Source organism: Salvelinus alpinus, chromosome 12, assembly GCF_045679555.1.
Source record: "Salvelinus alpinus chromosome 12, SLU_Salpinus.1, whole genome shotgun sequence".
NCBI classification, from domain to species: Eukaryota; Metazoa; Chordata; class Actinopteri; order Salmoniformes; family Salmonidae; genus Salvelinus; species Salvelinus alpinus.
Window position 1 is genome coordinate 29,351,066 of NC_092097.1, and position 16,857 is coordinate 29,367,922.

Sequence of the window (16,857 nt, forward strand, 5' to 3'; positions counted from 1 at the left end):
CAACTTTAGCATTTTAGCTAATTACTTACTACTTTTTAGCAACTTTGCAACCACTTAGCATGTTAGCTAACCCTAACCCTGATAGAGCCGGAGGAGATGGCTGACGTTTTACGGGCTCCTAACCAATTGTGCTAATGTGTGTGTTTTTTAGTTATTTGTAACTTATTATGTACATACTGTTTCTGCCACTGTCTCTTATGACCGAAAAGAGCTTCTGGATATCAGGACAGCGATTACTCACCTCGTACTGGACAAATAATTTTTATTTTAAAGGCTGACGCAAAGTATTTACTTCAGACACCCGACAAGGCCCAAATCCCCGTCATTCGCATGAAGAAGAGACAGAGATATTGGGGACGTAGGTCAGGGGGCATTGTAAGGATCCGACGGCAAGTGAGTAATCCCCCTCTACCATCAGTCCAATTAGCCAATGTGCAATCATTGGATAACAAAATGGATGAGTTCCAATCAATCTGCTGCCAATGACTGGAACAACTACAAACATCTCTGAAACTGAAAACACTTATCTCCCTCACTAGCTTTAAGCACCAGCTGTCAGAGCAGCTCATAGATTACTGCACCTGTACATAGCCCATCTATAATTTAGCCCAAACAACTACCTCTTTACCTACTGTATTTATTTATTTATTTTGCTCCTTTGCACCCCATTATTTCTGTCTCTACTTTGCGCTTTCTTCCACTGCAAACCAACCATTCCAGTGTTTTTAGTTTTATTTTACTTGCTGTGTTGTATTTACTTCGCCACCATGGCCTTTTTATATTTTTATTTATTTATACATATATTTGTTTGCCTTCACCTCCCTTATCTCATCTCACTTGCTCACATTGTATATAGACTTATTTTTTTTCACTGTATCATTGACTATATGTTTGTTTTACTCCATGTGTAACTATGTGTTGTTGTATGTGTCGAACTGCTTTGCTTTATCTTGGCCAGGTCGCAATTGTAAATGAGAACGTGTTCTCAATTTGCCTACCTGGTTAAATAAAGGTTAAATAAAAAAAATAAAAAAAATAAAATCAAGACTATCCTACCAACAGGACATTAAATACTGTAATATCTTATGTTTCACCGAGTCGTGGCTGAACGACGACATGGATAACATACAGCTGGCTGAGTTTTCAGTCCATCGGCAAGATAGAACAGCTGCCTCTAGTAAGACAAGGGGTGGCAGTCTGTGTCTATTTGTAAATAACAGCTGGTGCACAACATCTAATATTAAGGAGGTCTCAAGGTTTTGCTCACCTGAGGTGGAGTATCTCATGACAAACTGTGGACCACACTATTTACCAAGAGAGTTTTCATCTATATTTTTTGTAGCTGTCTATTTACCACTACAAACCGATGCTAGCACTAAGACGCACTCAACAAGCTGTATAATGCCATAAGCAAACAAGAAAATGCTCATCCAGAGCATTTCCTACACTCCTAATGGCCAGGGACTTTACTGCAAGGAAACTTAAATCTGTTTTACCTCATTTCTACCAGCATGTTAAATGTGCAACCAGAGGAAATAAAACTCTAGACCACCTTTAGTCCTCACACAGAGCTCTCCCTCGCCCTCCATTTGGCAAATCTGACCATAACTCTATCCTCCTGATTCCTGCAAAAACTAAAGCAGGAAGTACAAGTGACACGCTCAATAAGGAAGTGGTCAGATGACGCTGATGCTAAGCTACAGGACTGTTTTGCTAGCACAGACTGGAATACTTTCCGGGATTCTTCCAATGGCATTGAGGAGTACACCACATCAGTCACTGGCTTCATCAATAAGTGCATCGATGACGTCGTCCCCACAGTGACCGTATGTACATACCCCAACCAGATGCCATGGATTACAGGCAACATCAGGACTAAGATTGAATCGTACTACACTGGCTCCGATGCTCATCGGATGTGGCAGGGCTTGCAAACTATTACAGACTACAAAGGGAAGCACAGCTGCGAGCTGCCCACTAACATGAGCCTACCACACGAGCTAAATAACTTCTATGCTCACTTCGGGGCAAGCAACACTGAAGCATGCATGAGAGCATCAGCTGTTACGGATGACTGTGTGATCACGCTCTCCGTATCCGATGTGAGTAAGATCTTTAACAGGTCAACATTCACAAGGCCGCAGGGCCAGACGGATTACCATGATGTGTACTCCGAGCATACGCTGACCGACTGGCAAGTGTCTTCACCGACATTTTCAACCTGTCCCTGACCAAGTCTGTAATACCAACATGTCAAATCAAATCAAATCAAATTTTATTGGTCACATACACATGGTTAGCAGATGTTAATGCGAGTGTAGCGAAATGCTTGTGCTTCTAGTTCTGACCGTGCAGTAATATCTAGCAAGTAATCTAACAATTTCACAACAACTACCTTATACACACTAGTGTAAAGGAATGAATAAGAATATGTACATATAAATATATGGATGAGCGATGGTCGAACGGCATAGGCAAGATGCAGTCGATGGTATATAGTACAGTATATACATATGAGATGAGTAATGTAGGGTATGTAAACATTATATAAAGTGGCATTGTTTAAAGTGACCAGTGATATATTTATTACATCCAATTTTTTATTATTAAAGTGGCTAGAGATTTGAGTCAGTATGTTGGCAGCAGCCACTCAATGTTAGTAATGGCTGTTTAACAGTCTGATGGCCTTGAGATAGAAGCTGTTTTCAGTCTCTCGGTCCCAGCTTTGATGTACCTGTACTGACCTCGCCTTCTGGATGATAGCGGGGTGAACAGGCAGTGGCTCGGGTGGTTGTTATTCTTGATGATCTTTTTGGCCTTCCTGTGATATCGGATGATGTAGGTGTCCTGGAGGGCAGGTAGTTTGTCCCCGGTGATGCGTTGTGCAGACCTCACTACCCTCTGGAGAGCCTTACGGTTGTGGGCGGAGCAGTTGCCGTACCAGGCGGTGATACAGCCCGACAGGATGCTCTCAATTGTGCATCTGTGAAAGTTTGTGTGTGTTTTTGGTGACAAGCCAAATTTCTTCAGTCTCCTGAGGTTTAAGAGGCGCTATTGCGCCTTCTTCACCACTCTGTCTGTGTGTGTGGACCCTATCAGTTGGTCTGTGATGTGTACGCCGAGGAACTTAAAACGTTCCACCTTCAAGCAGACCACCATAGTCCCTGTGCCCGAGTACACCAAGGTACTGTAACCTGCCTAAGTGACTACCGACCCGTAGCACTCACGTCTGTGGCCATGAAGTGCTTCGAAAAGCTGGTCATGGCTCACATCAATACCATTATCCCAGAAACCCTAAACCCACTCCAATTTTCATACCGCCTCAACAGATCCACAGATGATGCAATCTCTATTGCACCCCACACTGCCGTTTCCCACCTGGACAAAAGGAACACCTACGTGAGAATGCTAATCATCACTAAGCTAAGGAGCCTGGGACTAAACACCTCCTTCTGGACTTCCTGACGGGCCGCCCCCAGGTGGTAAGGGTAGGTTACAACACATCTGCCACGCTGATCCTCAACACAGTGGCCCCTCAGGGGTGCATGCTCAGTCCCCTCCTGTACTCCTTGTTCACCCATGACTGCATGGCCAAGCACGACTCCTACACCATCATTAAGTTTTCCGACGACACATCAGTGGTAGGCCTGATCACCGACAACGATGAGACAGCCTATAGGGAGTAGAGGTACAGAGAGGTCAGAGACCTGGCAGTGTGGTGCCAGGATAACAACCTTTCCCTCAACGTGATCAAGACAAAGGAGATGATTCTGGACTACAGAAAAAGGAGGACTGAGCATGCCCCCATTCTCATCAACAGGGCTGTAGTGGAGAAGGTTGAGTGCTTCAAGTTCCTTGTTGTCCACATCACCAACAAACTATCATCAGTCATGAAGAGGGGACGACAACGCCTATTCCCCCTCAGGAGACTGAAAAGATTTGCCGTGGGTCCTCAGATCCTCATAAAGTTCTACAGCTGCACCATCGAGAGCATCCTGACTGGTTGCATCGCCGCCTGGTATGGCAACTGCTCGGCCTCCGACCGCAAGGCACTACAGAGGGTAGTGCGTACGGCTCAGTACATCACTGGGGCAAAGCTTCCTGCCATCCAGGACCTCTATACCAGGCGGTGTCAGAGGAAGGCCCAAAATATTGCCAAAGACTCCAGTCACCCTAGTCATAGACTGTTCTCTCTGCTACCGCGCGACAAGCGGTACCGGAGCGCCAAGTCTAGGTACAAAAGGCTTCTTAACAGCTTCTACCCCCAAGCCATAAGACTCCTGAACAGCTAATCAAATGACCACCCGGACTATTTGCATTGTCCCCACCCTACCCTCATTTTTACTCTGCTGCTACTCTCGGTTTATTATCCATGCATAGTCACTTTACCTCTACCTACACGTACATATTACCTCAATTACCTCGACTATCCGGTGCCCCTGCACATTGACTCTGTACCGGTAATCCCTGTATATAGCCTCGCTACTGTTATTTTGTTGTTGCTATTTAATTTTTTATAAAAAAAATTAAATTGTGATTTATTTTCTGTTTATTTTATTTTTTCCCACAGTTAATTTCAGTAAATACTTTAACACTTTTTTTCTTAAAACTACACCTGTTGTATTCGGCGCATGTGACCAATCAAATTTGATTTGAATTAACCTAGCTCCTAACCCTAACCCCACCCTAGCTAACCTTAGCCACCTAAGAAAACATTAGCAACCTAGCCACCTAACTAACTTTAGCCACAACACATTCGAAGTCGTAACATATCATACGTTTTGCAAATTCGTAACATATTGTAACATACACTGAGTGTTAAAAACATTAGGAACACCTTCCTAATATTGAGTTGCACCCCCTTTTGCCCTCAAAAAACCCTCAATTCATCAGGGCATGGATTCTACAAGGTGTCGAAAGCATTCCACAGAGATGCTGGCCCATGTTGACTCTAATGCTTCCCACGGTTGTGCCAAGTTGTCAGGATGTCCTTTGGGTGGTGAAGCATTCTTGATACACACAGGAAACTGTTGAAAGTAAAAACCCAGGAGCGTTGCAGTTCTTGATACAAGCAAACTGGTGCGCTAGGCACCTACTACCATACCCCGTTCAAAGGCACGTACATCTTTTGTCTTGCCCATTCACCCTATAAATGGCACACATACACAATCCATGTCTCAATTGTCTCAAGGCTTAAAATCCGTCTTTAACCTGTCTCCTCCCCTTCATCTACATTGATTGAAGTGGATATAACTAGTGACCTCAATAAGGGATCAGAGCTTTCACTTGGATTCATATGGTCAGTCATTGAATGTTTTGTACACTCAGTGTATTGTACGAATTGCAATTTGTAACATACATACAAAATGGATGATGGACATCCACAAATGAATACACACCATACGAACCTTAACATATCAAACTAATTGAAATATCCCGGATTTACATTAACTATGTTACAATTTTCAAAATGGATTAACTATTCCACATTGAACACTGCATTGTGATGAATTACGGCCATGGCATGTGTTTGGTGACAAACGAAAGTTTTTGCATATTTTCAGTGTGGAACCTGTCAATGTTTAGGGAGGTTATAGCCTAGGCTAACCAATTCTAGATGGCACTAGCAGTTTGCAAAGTACCTTAAGGGGAAAATAGATTGGACACAATTATTCAAAAATTGCAGCTCGTTGTTGGATCACATATTTTCCTACTTCAATCAACCAGTGCACAAAGAATTTGTAATAAAACTGTCGTCATTTAGGCAAGGAATGTTGCTTGTGTATCCCATCAGTTAAATATGTTTTTATAGGCATTTATTTATGGAGCTTGTGTGCTCACTTAGCACACATGATTGAATGAAACAAAGAAGGGAAAGGGAATTTAGGGAGAAAAATGGTGTGATGCTCGGCTTGGTTTCTTTTTTGTTGTGCCCTGCAAATGCACATGTACAAATGGGACACGAGAGTCAAAGCAAATTAATGTTGTCGTCAAGACAATTTAACTTGCCCGTTCGGGCATCCACAAAGCACATTCCACCAAATAGTTTTACAATATTATATATTTTTTTAAATCTCTGGTTAAAAGAGCATTGATGTCCGTTCGAGTACCTGATTACTCTTGCCCATATGTTGTGATTGGAGAGGGAATGTTTATAGTGGTATGGTGGCTGTAATAATAGAAAATATTCTGGAGCTCAGTTGTACAGGCCCTGCTGGGTATAAAGACAAGAACTAGGGAGAAGAGGCTGATGTATTGATTTTACCCCTCAGAGTCTGTGTGTTTTGGAGAGAGAAAGCATGTGAGGATTCTGGTGACTCTGTTTGTGTGTCTGGGAGAATGTGGATATTTGTGTTTGGCAGTGAGAGTGTGTCTCTCCAAACAGTATTTCTTACAGTTTGGTCCTTTCTGTTTGAGCACACACACAGAGCGACACACAGACAGCAGCTTCTTCTTATAGCAGGGGCATGGAGGAATGCATAGATCTTCTCTCCATATGTGTCCATTTCACAGCTTTCCATGCTTGGGTTGAGGTCTCTTTGTGACTCTCATTATGTTACTGCAGTTGATCACTGTATAAAATGCACTGAATTCCTACATGTCAAACTGTGATTTCTTACTGTATGCAATGGTCATTTGGCATTGATACTGCATGGGCCAATTGCCGTCAATAAGCTTCCCTTTACAAACAAACAAAAACAGACTACACAACGATGTGATATGTTCTGCTTGTGCCATTGTTTCCAACAATTGTCTATTATTGCATGACAGTCTTAATTGGACGTCTCTTTTCTCAGACAAAGGGGGAACTGGGCACTGTTTTATGCGAGTTTAGAAACAAGAGATCGAGCGGGAAACAGAAAGGGCATTAATTGGCTCCAGAGAAGTAAAAATGTTTTCCGTTCTCCTCTATTGTGGTGTTTTTTCTCTTTTTCCGATGCTTGGAGACGCCACGGTTGTGGCTGGCAGCGGCTGTGCTTTAGTCTCTGTTCGTGACTGCTGGTGTTTTTGGAGAAGAGCAAAACATCTAAAATCAAAATCAAATCAAATTGTATTGGTCACATATGCCGAATACAACAGGTGTACACTTTACAGTGAAATGCTTACTTATGAGACGATTCCCAACAATGCAGAGTTAAAAATAAGACAAATATTTGCTAAAGAAAAAAGGAAATAGTAACACAATAAAATTACAATACCGAGGCTATATACAAGGAGTACCAGTACCGAGTCAATGTGCAGGGGTACGAGATTGTTGAGGTAATACAGTACGTACATTTAGGTAGGGGTAAAAGTGACTAGGCAATTAGGGTATATAATAAACAGAGTAGCAGCAGCATATGTGAAGAGTGTGTGTCACGTTCCTGACCTGTTTTATGTTATTTTTGTATGTGTTTAGTTGGTCAGGGCGTGAGTTGGGGTGGGCATTCTATGTTTTGTGTTTCTATGTTTAGGTCACTTGTAATTAGCCTTATATGGTTCTCAATCAGAGACAGGTGTTTGACGTTTTCCTCTGATTGAGAACCATATATAGGTTGGCTGTTCACACTGTTTGTTTGTGGGTGATTGTCTTCCGTGTCTGTGTCTGCGCACCACACGGGACTGTTTCGTTTGTTCGTTCGTTTGCTGTAGTCTGTTCCTGTTCGTGAGTTCTTCGTGTAGTTATGTAAGTTCCATGTTCAGGTCTGTCTACGTCGTTTTGTTATTTTGTAATTTTCCAAGTGTTTTTTCGTGTTCGTCTTTGTCTTGAAATAAATTCAATATGTCATCACACCTCGCTGCATTTTGGTCGAATCCTTGCTCCTCCTCTTCGGATGAAGAGGAGGAGGAGAACCGTTACAGTGTGAAAGTGCGTCTATGTGTGTGTGGCGTCAATATGCATGTGTGTGTGAGCGTGTGTTGATCCTGAGAAAATCTTTCCATTCTCACACTGCTAATTAAGCATCTACTGTAAATCAGAGGAGGCTGGTGGGATGAGTTATAGGAGGACGGGCTCATTGTAATGGCTGGAATGGAATAAACAAACAGATCAAACTTATGGAAACCACATGTTTTACTCCGTTCCATTAATTCCATTCCAGCCATTACAATGAGCCTGTCCTCCTATAGCTTCTCCCACCAGCCTCCACTGCTGTACATGCAAACAGAGTATAATGTCCATCATGCAAAGTGTTCCTACATGAATCTACTCACTATAACCCAAAAAACACTGCACTGCATGAAAAAACACAACCTTCACATGATTTACAGACTCCTACATCAACTGTGATTCGACCTTTAGCACGGCTGTACATGCAGAGGTCGTATTTATACTGAGCCATGTCTTATTTGCCTGTGAAAGAACCTGTTTGGCCCAGCAGAGGAAGAGGGGTTTGACCCCAGAGGTCATGTTTGGCCTTCATTGCGTTACGGCCATGAGAACCCAGGCAGGCTGGCCGGGCTCAGTGCAAGCCAAGGCCTTGTGGGATGCTCCCTCTCTCTGTGTGTGTCATGCTCCCTCATGTTTCCCATGAACCTCATGGTTAAGGTTTAAGACACATCATGACATGTAGAGGAGTACAGCTGTGTGTTGTCACTAGATCATAAAAGCAGAACATATTAAAAAGTCTGCTATTTTACAAATGGATTAGGGCAATTTCATTATGCAACCTTTAATTCTCATGAATAAAATACTGTTTCTTCTTATTTGATAGCAAGAAGAATAACCATTTACATGATTTAAGACTATATAATAAAACTAAAGGCACAATAGGCTGAAAATTAGATATACCGTACTCCTGTAGTCCTCCTGACAATGCTTTGAAGGCTGTGTGTGAATATGTGGAGTGATTACTGTGTGCTGAGTGAGGACTCATTGCTGACTGCACGTTCTGATTGATTTTATTTACCCAGTCTTCTCATAGAGAGAGATGGGCATTAATCACGTTCAGCCTTTGTCAGCCTTTCTCAGACTCCAGCCTTGACTGACTCCATCCACACACACACACACCCCTCTCCCCCCCCCCCCCCCCCCTCCACTTCCTGCCTACCACGCTCTCTCTGTGGAAGATTAGCGAGTGAAGGAATTGTGTGTGTGTGTTTTCGCGTGCGCGCTTGCATGTGTGTGTAGGTGTGTGTGTCACTGTGTGTGTGCACTTCTTCTCACGTGGCACCAAGACAGAGGGAGAAAGAGTTGATTATACCTTCTATCAGAGACCGAAGTGGTCTAGCCCAGTGGCAGATATATCCTTAATCCTCAGTCTGTCTGAGTCTGGGTCTGATAGTGGGAAGCTCAGGACTGGGCAGGGCTCCAACACATTTGTTTATCCTTATATTGCTTTAGATTCTGCAGAGTCTGCAGGCCCGCAGTGGTCATCATTATTTTCTAGCATTCAAAAGCTAACTCTTCAACTGCGTTGTCCTCAGTTACTTTTTCTCTAATATAACAGACATCCTGTGAGATAATTACTGTACATATGGTGTTGTTGTTGTCCACATGTTTGGCCTCAGGATGTTTTTTGACCCTCTTGAGTTTACTGAACTATAATGATTCTCACTGAGGAACACTGCTGCTACACTTGGCTGATTCATTTCCATTCCAGAGAGGGAAGTTTATGAACGGTTGGTTAAGAGGTAGATAATGAATTTAATAGAAGCATTGACAGTAGGATCAGACTTTCTATAGATAAGTATTCTGGAGAAAGAGCACAACAAACAGCCAGGCTCATGTTATTATTTAATTGTAAATGTAACCTTTATTTAACTGGGCAAGTTAGTCAAGAACTAATTCTTATTTACAATAATAGCCTACCGGGGAACTGCCTTGTTCAGGGGCAGAACGACAGAATTTTACCTTGTCAGCTCGGGGATTCAATCCAGCAACCTTTCGGTAACTAGCCCAACTCTCTAACCACTAGGCTACCTGCCACCCCAATGTTGAGACAACTGCATAGCCTAGTTCTAGCTTGTTGACACCCAGTAGCCAGCATGGTGGGATGAGTTCAGACATGCTCCTTTATTTACATTTACATTTACATTTAAGTCATTTAGCAGACGCTCTTATCCAGAGCGACTTACAAATTGGTGCATTCACCTTATGATATCCAGTGGAACAACCACTTTACAATAGTGCATCTAACTCTTTTAAGGGGGGGGGGAGTTAGAAGGATTACTTTATCCTATCCTAGGTATTCCTTAAAGAGGTGGGGTTTCAGGTGTCTCCGGAAGGTGGTGATTGACTCCGCTGACCTGGCGTCGTGAGGGAGTTTGTGAGGGAGTTTGTTCCACCATTGGGGTGCCAGAGCAGCGAACAGTTTTGACTGGGCTGAGCGGGAACTGTACTTCCTCAGAGGTAGGGAGGCGAGCAGGCCAGAGGTGGATGAACGCAGTGCCCTTGTTTGGGTGTAGTGCCTGATCAGAGCCTGAAGGTACGGAGGTGCCGTTCCCCTCACAGCTCCGTAGGCAAGCACCATGGTCTTGTAGCGGATGCGAGCTTCAACTGGAAGCCAGTGGAGAGAGCGGAGGAGCGGGGTGACGTGAGAGAACTTGGGAAGGTTGAACACCAGACGGGCTGCGGCGTTCTGGATGAGTTGTAGGGGTTTAATGGCACAGGCAGGGAGCCCAGCCAACAGCGAGTTGCAGTAATCCAGACGGGAGATGACAAGTGCCTGGATTAGGACCTGCGCCGCTTCCTGTGTGAGGCAGGGTCGTACTCTGCGAATGTTGTAGAGCATGAACCTACAGGAACGGGTCACCGCCTTGATGTTAGTTGAGAACGACAGGGTGTTGTCCAGGATCACGCCAAGGTTCTTAGCACTCTGGGAGGAGGACACAATGGAGTTGTCAACCGTGATGGCGAGATCATGGAACGGGCAGTCCTTACCCGGGAGGAAGAGCAGCTCTGTCTTGCCGAGGTTCAGCTTGAGGTGGTGATCCGTCATCCACACTGATATGTCTGCCAGACATGCAGAGATGCGATTCGCCACCTGGTTATCAGAAGGGGGAAAGGAGAAGATTAATTGTGTGTCGTCTGCATAGCAATGACAGGAGAGACCATGTGAGGATATGACAGAGCCAAGTGACTTGGTGTATAGCGAGAATAGGAGAGGGCCTAGAACAGAGCCCTGGGGGACACCAGTGGTGAGAGCACGTGGTGCGGAGACAGATTCTCGCCACGCCACCTGGTAGGAGCGACCTGTCAGGTAGGACGCAATCCAAGCGTGGGCCGCGCCGGAGATGCCCAACTCGGAGAGGGTGGAGAGGAGGATCTGATGGTTCACAGTATCAAAGGCAGCCGATAGGTCTAGAAGGATGAGAGCAGAGCAGGAGAGCTGGCCAAGGACGGCACGTTCAAGAGTTTTGGAGAGAAAAGAAAGAAGGGATACTGGTCTGTAGTTGTTGACATCGGAGGGATCGAGTGTAGGTTTTTTCAGAAGGGAAAAACCCCTCACGTTCCCTCCATCTCTGATCCTGACACCAAACCACATTCCCTGGAAGTTGTAAGGAAAACCAGGGCTTCTGACAAAAAATGTAACCACCATTATGTTTTTTTGGCCAGTCAGACTTCTAGGTGACATCTTTTAATAATGTGCATAAAATCAATCATCTTCCGTGTAATCAGCGTCTGCAGCTTCCAATGTATGGTGAAATGTAAAAACACCATGACTGAACTGTTTTATTACTTCTTTCCACTCTCCTTTGGAAATTGAGAAAGAAACAACGTTCCCTGTCATCACAAGATATCAACTGCTGTTTTGAAACCATTCCTGGGGTGGGATATTAACCACGGCAGCGCGTTTAGAGCGTTGGGACAGTAACTAAAAGGTCGCTAGTTTGAAGCTCCGAGCCAACAAGGTGAAAAATGTGTTGATGTGATCTTGAGCAAGGCACTTAACCCTCATTGCGCCGGGGTCACCATTAATAATGGGACACCCTGGCCATGACCTCACTCTCAGGGGGAGTTGGGATATGCAACAAAAAAAAAGAAATACAATACACACTTGTACATGTGTTAAATATAAGCACCCACTTAATTATTATATTGGTTTTCTATGTAAACCACATATAGCGAGTAGAATCTAAATGTCGTGTTTTGAATTGAGTTTCGACCTAGGCAAAATCCTGAGCACACTACACAGACTGCACAGAGGTATGAGACAAAGGTATGCTAAATGCTAACTGACTATGGCCTTCACACCTTTATCCCAGCCTAAAAGTGGTAACAATTGTTGTCTGGGTCATTACCATGGCTGAGCAGCTCTAGGGCTGATTGGAGGGGCTGTTGGCAGGTACGCTACAAAGTTCTTTGTCACCCATCCACCCCAACTCCTCTCTTCTCATTTCTAGTCTCTCTGTGAAGAGCATGACCAGTGCTTGAATATCCAGTGCTTGAATTGAGCTGGTACAAACAGTTTTGTACTGCCTGACTTCCGGCTCCACTTATAGAATACTGACTCTACCCGCACCTAACTATAAAAAGAGTACCAGCACCCACAACGAGTACCAGTACCTATTTCAGTCCACTTCAAGCACTGCACATCTCCATTCCCTGTGTAGTAGTTAGCCCCCTGCCCAGTAGTTAGCCCCCTGCCCAGTAGTTAGCCCCCTGCCCAGTAGTTAGCCCCCTGCTGCTCACACCTCTCATCTGAGCCCCCATCCCCTCTGCGACATTTGTCCACTTGATGTCACAAAGACAATTCGTCCACCCCCTGCTCAGATAGCCCCTATTGAAGCCATTCAAATACAGAGCCCGTTTAGGATCCGGCTGTGTCTATACTGTTCCCAGAGTGTTGGTGCATTTCAGGTTTGGGGGTTACTGATTATACCTGGCTTTCATCCTTTCTCCTTACAAACTGATCTACTGCAGTTTAGAAAAGCTCTGACTGAAATTGGTCTACTCTGACACTGCAAAGCCACAAGAATGAGGAACATGCCAAACTTTAACAGAGTCTATTTGTCTGATTCAGGCTTGCTGCCTCAGATCATCTACCCGAGCTGATTGCTCGCTGCCCTCATCCTCTCACCTGCATGGCATCGAATGATCTCTAAACCATCACACCTCCGGCATCCACACACCTGTCTGTCTGCCCGCCTGGCTGTCTCACTGACAGTCCTCAGAACCCCAGTAATGATAAAGCTGTGTAGAGAAGCTAGAGTTGACCACTCATAAGTCTTATTAGGATTACTATGGTATTACTATTGTAATCACAGATCTGTAGGGTCTTATTAGGGCAGCAGGTAGCCTAGTAGTTAAGAGCGTTGGGCCAGTAACCGAAACGTCACTGGTTTGAGCCGACTAGGTGAAAAATCTATAAACGTGTCCTTGAGCAAGGCACTTAACCACAGGAGGTTGGTGGCACTTTATTTGGGGAGAACGGCTCGTGGTAATGGCTGGAGCTGAATAGGTGGAATGGTTTCAAATACATCCAGCAATTGGTTTCCATGTGTTTGATGCCATTCCATTTGCGCCGTTCCAGCCGTAAATATGAGCCGTCCTCCCATCAGCAACTTCCACTGCACTTAACCCTAATTGCTCCTGTAAGTTACTCTGGATAAGAGTGTCTGCTAAATTACTCAAATGTAAATGTTATTAAAGATATTCAAGGATAATTTAATGGTGTATTGTTGAAATGATTGCATTTGAACAACATTGGATACTACTATTCAATGGACCAGAGTTCATACAGTAGAGTAGACGTCTCTGGTTGTTACCCAAACCCGGTGTGAGGGAGACACGACACGACAGCTTCATCTCAGTTTAGTAGTTGTCATCCACTCCTGTGTGAGCCCCCTGTGCCGCATGGCACTATAAGGACAGGGATAAGAGGACCAGGCTCATTAGTGGCACCTTTAATGACTTCTACAATCAGCACATAACACTTTTTTATTCTGAATTAGCAAAAAACACAACACCTCAAGCGTCTACCTACTCAAACTATGATCTATAGACCAAGTCAAGTGGAGGAACAAAGAAAAACTTTTTGGAAACTGTATGTTGGTGTAAAATAGCCTTAGTAAAAGTTGCTTGCTCCACAACTCTACAGTTTCATCTCTCTATATCTCTTATCCCTCTATAAATTATTCCCAGAGTTGGAGACAGATTGATGCACTTAGTAGCCGGGGTACCTAATATTTCTTCAAATACTAGACAAACCACTCTCATCCAGCCTGTTCTTTGTTGAGCATGTTTCTATAAAAATATTTTCTCAGCCATCATAAGTTTTTCCATCCTTTTTTTCAATGTAGAAACTTAAGACATTGGAGGATAAGGGTTCACCTCATCACAGCTGCCTCAGGTAGAATGGGCCTGGCTGGCTTTCTTGTAGGAAACCTAGATAAACAGGCAAAGATAAATGACACCCTGAGAGAGTCATCTCTCTTCTCTAATCCCCCGAGTCCTCCCCTGAGTCCTCCTTATCACATGTGATTGGTGGGGTTGTTTGCCCCTATGGAACTCTGGGAGAATGTGTGAGATTCTATGCTGGAAACTCTTTTTCTCTTTACTTCTTAATGCTGTCAGTGTACTTTTATCATTAAACTGGACATAATAATTATAGAGCAAACCCTAAATTAGTGTATATCTTATTTTGGTGTAGATTTCGTCTATCTGTAACTTGTCTGAGTGAGTTAGCATATTGTACTGAATGAGTGGAAACAAATGGTACCCTCCATTAGCCAATGACTGTGGATGAGTGGACACTACCTGTGAGTCCAGCAGCCAAGTGACTATTAGAGCTGGATAAAGGAGGCGGTGGGCTGTTAGTTTGCTAGTGAGAGCCCTGCTTAGTAAAGCGAGGGATGAGGAGAAGAGTAAATTTATGCTCAATCTGAACACAGCTGCTCTGCTCAACTTCTCCTCACATAGCTCTGTTTGGACACATGAGACATTTGCTCATAAGACAGATGCAGCTGGGGCTGAGGCAGGCAGATATTTGTGTTGATACACCCTTTCTCTCCCCACGGTCTGTAAATAACTTGGTTGCCCTCTTTATGCTCTCTGGGATATATTCAGTCCCTGTAGGTAGGGTAATATAGTGGAGCAGTGAGACACAGGAGGTTGGTGGCACCTTAATTGGGGAGAACTGGCTTCTGGTAATGGCTGGATCAGAATTGGTAGAATGGTATTAAATACATCAAACTCCGTTCCAGACATTATTATGAGCCTTCCACCCCTCAGCAGCCTCCACTTATGTGAGGACATCGTGTTTTAACTGAGTTAAATATATGCCCTGAGGGAATACATGAAAAAAATATATCTGCAGTGAAATGTGTGGTTTTATAGGGTTAGCCATAGCAGTACAGCACCCCAGGAGCAAATCAAGGTTAAGTGTCTTGCTCAAGGACACATCGATAGATTATTCACCTTGTAGGCTCTGGTATTCGAATCAGCAACATTTTGGTTACTGGCCCAGCACTCTAACCGCTAGGCTACCTGCCACCCTACAAATGAGGGCAAATTAGATGAGAAAATATAATTTATTCCAACTTTTGTAAAGAAATCTTTGTGGTGTTTCATTTTATCATTCAATTATTTGATAACTGGAATGATAAAACGGTTTAAAAAAAAACAGTAGTCTTGTGACTAAACGGCCCAAATGGTTTACTATCTCTTCTCAAGCTGGCATGATTTCTACCACTCTTGATGCTATTTACCTTGAGTTCTAGATGTTTCTAATGAACAACATAGGGTTGTTCCATTTGATTTCAATCCCTTTTCATTTGAACAAAACTTTCTATACATATTTTTCCATGGTAGAAGTGGTCAGAAAGTAACTTTTTGGACCTGAATGCCAAAACATTTAGGAGATAGAGGTGCTCCAAGTTTTGCATACCCCACCCTACCATGAGACATTCATGTCTTCATCACTGGAAAAGATAAATGGTTGAGGATGATATAATTTAAAAGCTTAAAAACAGGGTTGGCAAACTATTTATAATTTCTAAAATGTTATATTTTTTAAATTGTCACTTTTTAACCATTAACGTCAATTATCTAAAAACACGTAAACACAGATTTTTTTGTGTGCCTTAGACCATATTTCACATAATCGGAGGTGTTTGTGTTGTGCCAGCCATCGGTTGAGACCACATGCTGTTGAATACAGGGCGGGTGTCATGTTTTTTGGCTGATAAATGTACTAAAATGGGAATACATTTTTAATTTCCTCTTTCAAATGGTAGCACAAAGATGGTTGACATAACTTTTATTAAAAAACATTTATTTCAAGAAATGACAAAATAGTTTGACAACCCTGTTTGTCAGCTTTTCAATTATATCCAACTCAACCATTTATATTTTTCAGTGATGAAACAAGGATGTCTCACAGTAGTGTGGGGTATGCAAAATGGGGTAACTTTCAGCACCTCTATCTCCTGAATGTTTTGGCACCAAAAAGTAACTTTCTGAACACTTCTACTATGGGCAAATGTGTATGGAAAGTGTCGTTCAAATCAAAAGGGGTTCGGTCAAAAAGTGAATGACATCAAATGGAACAACCCAGTAATTAAACCCTGCTTTGCGTTCAAAGAGGAATTATTATTTTACCCCATAATGTCAAAGTGGAATTATATTTTTTTGTTGTTGAAATTTTAACTAATTATTTAAAAACAAAAAACTGAAATGTCTTGAGTCAATAAGTACTTAACCCATTTGTTAGGGCAAGCCTAAATAAGTTCAGGAGTAAAAAACATTCTTAACAAGTTATGTAACCGATGTCAAATGGCTAGCTAGTTAGCGGGGTGCGGGCTAATAGTGTTTCAATCGGTGACGTCACTTGCTCTGAGACCTTGAAGTAGTTGTTCCCCTTGCTCTGCAAGGGCCGCGGCTTTTGTGGAGCGATGGGTAACGATGCTTCGTGGGAGGCAGTTGTTGATGTGTGC